The following is an 8,465-nucleotide window of genomic DNA, read 5'->3' on the forward strand; positions in this document are numbered from 1 at the left end:
CCTTCTGTGTTATATGATATGTGATATGGACACAAGAATATTCGTGCATGGAATAAAAAGACAAACTGAAGGCTGTGAGAACATTCACAATGTACTTTATACACAGAGCAATTGTATACACAAAGCAATTGTTTCATAAAAACAGCCATGCCAAAATCGTTTTCGAACTTCAAGCTATCTTTACCCCGGTCAAAGTGATGAAGACACAGACATTCAATGAAAACGAATTTGATTCACTCTTTTGTTGTGATGTCATTTTAATTAATGTTAGCTGTGATTAGGTGTCGTTTTTGTCTCTTTTAACTTAAGTCTGCTCCTTTCTTCCTGGTATAGAAATAACATGTTCCATGTTTACAACCACCACTATAAATTATTTGTTCAGCTCTAACGCCTGTCTGCGTTGACAAGGCATCTCAAAATGACATATTAAATAAGAACACGATCCTTCTGGTTACCATTCCTGTGGTTGGAGTGTTGTTTCGCCCTTTTTCGTTCTTCTACAATATTTACAGACAGGGCTTTATCACTGGAGTTGTACAGAAGAAGTGTGCATCGGTCCATGAAAATCATCAGTACTGCTGTTGTTCTATGCGTAGTTTAACCGAGAGCACTTAAAAGATGCAAAAAGCTTTCAAAGAAAACAGAATTGAAAGACAGTAGAGTAAGAAGGTAAAAAAGCACTCCCCCGTCGAGGAATTAACCACCGTCGCCCGTGTGACTGGATATAAAAATAACTGATTTGTTTTTGCCCAGTCTCTGGAAGCTTCAATGCGATTATTTTTCCTTCCTTATTTCTTCATTCCCATGAATTTACTCTGTAGTAGAGGAAACACGAAAGTGGGAAATTGCAGGCATTCTCCATGCGCACGCACCACTGGGGATGTAGCTCGGTGGTAGAGCGCATGCTTCGCGTGTATGAGGTCCCGGGTTCAATCCCTGGCATCTCTACGTGCTTTTTATTATTGTGCTCACATCGCAATCTTCTGTTGAGTGAGAACTCTTTGTTGGTGTTCATAGAGAGCCAGGTTTACACAATTAAGTTCAGTCACACGCGAAGTGCTACAGTGTTGCTCTGCTGTTTTAGATGTACCTCCAAAGCATTTAGTTCTGTTAACTACAACAAATGATTTGAACTAATTTAACGTCATATTCAGGAAATCCAGAAAACGTCTCCACACTTGTCGTGGCTGTTGAAGAAATCACCTGTTAAATCTCACCCGGGATTTCTTGAGAAATCATTCAGCGAGCGAGTCCTCCCTCTGGGCTCCGCACTAAACTGAAAGCTGCGCGAATTCCTCACTGGGTGTCCTGTACTGTTACAGGTGCTCTCGTGTAGATGTGGAGCATAGCCATAAGGACACTTTGAACTTTTTCCGTATGTGAAGGAAAAGGCAAAAGAGCATGAATAGTATTAATCGTATAAAATATCCATGGTACAACTCGAGAAAGTACTGAAGGACTAAACAACGACTTTTGATGATTACAAGAGATTCAAGAAACACAACCATCTGCACACGGGCTTGGATCCTGAACGCTTAAGTTAAGACAAAGCGAAGTATACGAACTGTAAACTCTCTTACAGTTTGTGAAATAAACCAATTTCTTACTTTCTTAATAATTTCTTACTGCTGATAGACGATTTATTGCATTTTAACAAAATCACAATTACAAACATTTTGGGTTAAACTGTTATTCACACACTCTAACGAAGATAAATGTTAGTGTCTTCCGGTGTGTGAGCCCATTTCTAATAAGAATAAAATATGAGTTATATAAATTGAATTGTTCTACTTTTTATACTTACATAGTCTTATTAATATTTCAGTTAAATATTTTCTTCTGTAGTAATACTAGTCTCGATTTACAATTTTTGGACATGGTGCATCTTAACTTAACTTTGTTATTAGTTTCGGTTTTGGAAAATCGCGCCCAGAAGCTACCAAAACTGGTAATGCAATAGCAGCCTTCTGGGTGGAAAACAAAAAGTATTTCTTGGTATGAATCCTAGCTCATTTATAGGCGGCTTTCTAGGACTTCTCGCTTCAGAAATCCTGTCAACGCATCGTACGTTTCTACTCCATCAAAAGCAGGAGTGTTATCACTACCAAACGCTAAGAATAGATCCTGGCAATCCTTCGTGAGATCTTCGTTGGAAAATTGTTTATTTTATTTAAAACAAATATTTTCAATACCATCCAAAAAGTCAAAAGTTTCAATTGCATGCAACTGATGAGATCTCTTTTCGATGGAAGTTATAAGTACATCCAAAACACGTTTCTTGTGGATCCAGAAGAGGATAATTATGAGGCTCAAAACATGCCTGTCTCTTCTTTTTTTGAGGACGAATTGATTATTGAGGTGTAATCATTGGTTCAAAACCCAAATCATCTGGTATCGCTGTTGTTTCTTTGATAGTTTCTTCAAATCCTTCAATTGATCTTCCATATCGAGGGATAATATCATACAAGTTGTGGTTTTCTTTTAATCACCAATTTTATTAAAATGTCACCTTCTTTTACAGATGTCTTGCATGTATCACAAGATATAACAGTCCTTGCATCTTCAGGTAAAATGTTTTAAAAAGTACAACAAAAGTACAATATACTGAACAGCATTTATGCTTACATGTATATTAAAATGAAGGTACATATACCAAGATATTAAAATACAATTGTACAGATTTGTTTGAAGTTTTCCACCAAATCTGCAGTGTAATTTTGAAGTATTATAGCTGAGAATGCAAGGTGAGTATGAAGATCAAATTCAATGAGTGAAAATGATTTTCTTGGAAGTTGCCGATGTTGGTCATTATTGATCATTCCAGGTATATTGACTTAGGTACTCAAATGTTTACTTGTTGTAGCTTGAAATGTGCAAAACACTCACATTTCTTTCAAATATGAAGATGTTTTACTGTATCTAGTGCTCTGTACTGGTCAATCTGGGTGCTATAAAATACCTATGGTTTGAGGTGCAGTATAAAGTGAATATTGGGGTGTCTCTAGTGCTGTGGGATGCTGCGTTTTAAATTGAGCAGCTCCTGAAGGCAGGACAAGGAGTCTTAGATAGATAGATGCAATTTCTTCTCATTGGATCAATAAAGTATCTATCTATCTTAACCTTTTGATTTGAAGGGAATGTAAATAACAGCCAGGTTGTCTCTTTGGTTGTGTTGTATCTGGTTCTGTCGACAGTGCCTTTTGTTCCTTGTGTGGATTAAATCATACTTATGAATTGATCACAAACATTTAGGCATTCTCTCCTTCTGGGGTTGATTTTATCATTGTGAGTGGCCAAAGGTTCCTTATATATTTAATTAAAAGTCTTTAATTGTACAAAATTAAGAAATTACAAATGAATGACAAAATGGTTTTAAAAAGTTTATTTTTAAAAAGGAAACGTTAAGAAAATGTCTATACATTTCTGCACATCAGAAATCTTACATTCAGAATTCTATATCAATTAATAGTTTTATTTCAGAAACATATCATATTGTACAAGAAAAAAAGACTGAATGGAATAGGGAACTTTAAGGTCTCCCTGTTTTAAAACACAAACTGCAGGTCCTGTAGACAAAGTCAATGAGGACAGTGACTCACTGGTCAGAGCTCTCAGGTGACAGACAGTGTCAGTGTGGAAGCAGTGGAGTGAAGTGGACTCAGGTCACAGACAGTCTCAGTGCTCAGAACTGTTGTAAGACTGTGTGACTCTGTTGGTGAAGCTCTTCTGTGTCTAGACCTGCTGGAGGAGGTTCTCCCAGACAGCTCTGTCAGTCTCACAGCGCCCATCCTCTCCTTGAGAGTCATCCCCAACATCATCGTAGTCAGTCCTGTCAGGGGCAGGGGCTCCTTCTTCAGAGGGCAGTGTGGGCATGACCCTGTCCACTCCAGGGCCAGGCTGGAGGACACCTGACAGAGAGACAGACTCATGATTTGTCAAATGAGCCAGTTATTGAAATAATATTGTTACATATTAGGATTATGAAAATTGTGAATATCAAAAATGACTGAGTAGATAAATTAAAAAATAAATTAATCATAACCCCCAACTTTTAAAGATTTTGCCAACAATATACCCAAGCATTTGGTATAGTTAAAGGCACATAAGAGATTTGTTCTTTGGAACAGCTTTATTGAAAAAAGTACAATTAGTTAAATATTTGTTATTAACAACACTACACACACACGAAATTACACACAACATAAATATACAGCACGCAATTACAAATTTGCGAACAAGGTGTTTTAGACACCTACATCCTAACCACCCAGAAAATTCTCAAACTGCTACCAAGTATTCAGCTTTTACAGAACACCTATACAAAAGAAAGAGAAACCAAACCTTCTAAACCTAAGACATTACAACCTACAGTAAAATCTCTATTTGTGAACCCAATTGTTACAAAATGAATGGGAACCTATCTCCCTGTTCTAAAGATGCTCCCACTAGCCAGGAGAGGCACTCTTTAACTAAGGGATTCTCTAAAAAAGAAATAAAAGTTTCTAAAAACAACAGAAAGGCAAGCTCTCTTTATGAGGGTCAAAGACTAAACTCCAGTCTGATCTTTCCAGTTGATCTGGACAAGTAGTAGAAGCAAGAAGTAGCTCTCGCCTTCTATCATTCCTGGACAGTTGATTGACAATCATTTACCCAGAACTTTATGGTTGCTTTGATCTCTGAATCTCACACCTCAGCAAACATCTCCTTGCTTTGCAGCCCCTAGCCATGTACTGGAATTGGAATTGAAATTGATGACATTACCCAGGTGTACCTAGATTTTTTAAAACACTTACATAGTCACAATAGTGTAGTGAATGGGGATTTTAATTTTCTGTAACAATCAGAAATTATAGCAGTATATTTTGAGAGTACTTGTAGACTTTTAAGAACTAATCAAACATAATAATCTATAGTCTCACACGTATTCTAACCAGACAATATACAATTTATTGATATAATCATAATTTGCATAACAAACAATAAGCATAATAGAACATACTGTATCTGAGAAGTACTCTGCTTTAATATCAATGGCTATTAGTGGGCTAACAGTTATAGTATACAGAATAGATGTTACAATATTGTACTCAAAAGCGTTTAATAGGCTTTTTTAATTAAATTGTATCTTTTTGGAAGAATTGATGATTCAGTGTAGAATTAACTTATACTTATTAAGTATCAATGCTCTAAAACCACAGTGAGGAAGACCTAATAATTTCTGAGCCTAGTAATTCTCTCTGCAGTCAGAGAACAGAATTCCTGGTCTTGGGGAATCTAAAGCTGCTGATCAATTTAAATTAATTTAATTTAATTTAATTAATTAAAATCTGATTGGCTAGGTGTGTCAGTAGGTGGGTTTCAGTGACACTGTGATCTTTGTGATCTAACTTTGTACAATTCAGGTCACTCAGTCTTTATTGGCTGTTATTGATCCTAGTAGGACATGATAGAGTGAAGCTACTGCTACTGCAAAATGCCTGATTCCCCCCTGTCTTGGATGACAGTGCAACAGAGATGGATTACTGGAGGTTATCTTTCCCATCCCTGAAATACCTAACCCACACTGAGCCCCCTGGCTGTACTTTTACCTGAAGTGGGGTCTTCCTCACTGCTGAACACATCACTGTACCCAGAGGGTGTCTCATCAGAGAGGAGTCTCCCTGTGAACAGAAGAGCAGGTCAGTATTGGCTCTGCCATTCTGACACAGACTGACCTGTCAGAGACCTTTTCTCTTCTAGGTAGTGTTTATTTGCAGATATGAAATTAGGTTGAGACTAATTTCTAATGATAAAGGCTACTGTGGGCTGGTACTGGGGGTACTCCTTAGTCTTTTTTATAATAACTCACCTGACACAGTGTCTGGACTCTGGGGCACAGTGATGGCATCATCATAGTACTCAGGGGCCTCTTCTTTCACAGAGGACATCAGCTTTCCTAAAGCACACAGAGCACAGCTTCACTGTCACACATCAGCACACTGAGTTATCTAGAGCACAGGACTGCTGGAGCTCATCAGAACACACTGATTATTTGAACATCACACAGGATCTAAAACTCCAGGCTCTAAGTACAGGAGATCAGGGGGAACCTGATTTCCAGTCCTATTCACAACTGTAATAAATGTAAAACAATTCCTAGATTTTCAAATAAGATGTTGAAGGAAAACAAGGCAGAGAAAGTTTGGCTGTATTTGGACAGTGAGGGTGGTGATGTGAACCCTATGAGATACTGAAGAGGAGCCGGACACTGGCAGCAGTGACCCAGAGTGAGTGTGCAGGGCTGAGATCACAGGGAGAGAGTCAGATTCATGTAACTGGTGCAGAGTAGTACAGACTCCGTATTCAGAGGCTGAGATCCAAGAAAGAGTAGAGAGATTCAGACTCTGTGGGATTGGTGCAGAGTTTCCCCATGTGATTGGACTGAAATAACCCACCTGACAAGGCATCTGGACTCTGAGGTACAGTTACAGCATCATCATAGTACTCTGGGATCTCTTCTTTCAGAGGAGTTATCGAGTCTCCTGAACCACACAGAGAGACAGAGAATTTACACTTCAGGACTCAGACTTACTTTGACCATAGAGCTGCAAAGTAATTGGAAAGTGTGATTTTAAATGTTTTATGGTGTATAGTTAAGCCAAAACTCTAGGGTCGCTGATTTATCTGATCTGAAAGGCAGCATGCTGTTCCGCAGTCTCCTTTTCTATCAAAACCAATGAGAGCAGCACCCTGTTTACCACCCCAGTATTGACCAGGTCTAGTTTTGCTCAGCATCTATGATTTGCTGAGATAATGCTAGTGTGAGGCAACACTGAAAAACAGACTTTATAAAGTATCAAACACGTGTGGTTATATTTATATAATTCAGGATTTTCTAAATAAGTTCTCTAAATGTCAGCGTGGTTTGAGGTGCGAGTGAGTTCTGGACTGAAGACCTCCTCACTCCCACACTGAGCCCCCTGACTCCACCTCCCCTCACCTGGTACTGGGTCTCCCTCACTGTCCTCCACATCATCGTATCCAGAGGGCAGCTCATCAGAGAGGAATCTCCCTGTGAACAGGAGGACAGATCAGTATTACCTGCAGTCAGACAGCAGCCTCACTGTCCTCTACTGGAAGAGAAGCCAGTGTGTGAGTTTGTGTTTATAAGGCAGATCCAGAATCGTGCTGTGTTGATTTTCTTCACTTAGTTTGACACCAGTTGAGAAAAAACCCTACAGGTTTAAAACTAAAAAATACCCTTTTTGTCAGAAACCAGTTGAGTGAGATTTTCTACAAGTGTAAGTCCTCAGATTTTCCTTAGAGGTTGGAGACTAATCACACCTGAAGACTGTCTCCACTCACCTCTCCTGGGGGCGCTGTAGGTTCCCTCTCTGGCCAGTTTGTACTCTATTTCCTCGTAGACGGCATCATGATAGGGGCCGAGTGCTCCCTTAGATAGGGCTGTGTGAGGAAACAGAGACTCAGGGTTAACATGCAGGGAGAGGAGTACAAGATAAAAAATGTCACTCCTAAACCTATTTTGGACATTTGAGCACACAAATGTTATGATTCTGGATTTGCAAATTTCCTGATATCTCCACCTGTAATTGTTGCTAATCTTTTTCAAATAATCTTTCTTAAACTTCAAATGGATTTCTCTACCCTATTAAAATTGCTCACATCCAGCACACCTTTAAATTAGACAGGTTTTACCTCAGGCAATTGTGATTTTAAAGCAGGTTTATTCCTCAAGGTAATTATGTAAATATAAGTTCCATGTGAGTGACAGAACTGACCACTAGAGGTCACTATGTGGATGGAGAGTTCCCTCCCTACCTTTCCTCAGCTTCCTGTTCTGGATCAGCTGCCCCACTAACAGAGCCAGCACCACGAAGAGCAGAGCCCCCAGCAGCAGGAGGACCAGGGGCGAGGCAGACAGGCCTCCCAGCGGCTGTGTCTGGGGTGTTGTCCTGGTTCTGCCTGAGAGAGGGGGAGACAATGGATGAACAGGGATCAGGAGAGGTGCTCTTGGGCTCATATATGCTTCGACAGATGGAATGTCCTGTTCTCCTCATGTTCCCATATGGGGCTATCATGGCTTCAGGGTGAACCCAAGGTCAACGAAGAATAGTTAAGAATTCCAAATCTAAACCACCAGGACTGTCAGTAAATCAGTGATGAAAGAGAGGACACTAGCACTAGATCTACACCGGGAAACTGAAAACACTGATCTTCACAATGAGGGAGGAGAGGAGACACTACAGCAACACTGGGAATCTGAAGAGACAGAAAGACAGGAGTTATCAATGACAAGGAGGATTTATGTTCACCTGTAGCTGTTGTTGGACTGGCTGTTGTCTCTGACAAACCTGTAAAAGAGATAGGAGAGCTGTCAATATATTGCCTTTGGTTTTACAGCAGGTTGAATCCACAGTGGTCTTAATAAAAAAAAATCTTTACATTTGTTCCTTGAGGTCAAATGT

General features: G+C 39.4%; 1 non-coding gene across 1 annotated transcript; it reads left to right on the plus strand.

Moving 5' to 3' along the window:
- The first annotated feature begins 876 nt into the window (after positions 1-876).
- Positions 877-948, plus strand: trnaa-cgc (transfer RNA alanine (anticodon CGC)). Its single transcript has one exon. It is a non-coding gene; the product is annotated as a tRNA-Ala (tRNA).
- Positions 949-8,465: the final 7,517 nt, after the last annotated feature.

The sequence above is a fragment of the Lepisosteus oculatus genome, chromosome 14 (genome assembly GCF_040954835.1).
Source record: "Lepisosteus oculatus isolate fLepOcu1 chromosome 14, fLepOcu1.hap2, whole genome shotgun sequence".
Classification (NCBI taxonomy): domain Eukaryota; kingdom Metazoa; phylum Chordata; class Actinopteri; order Semionotiformes; family Lepisosteidae; genus Lepisosteus; species Lepisosteus oculatus.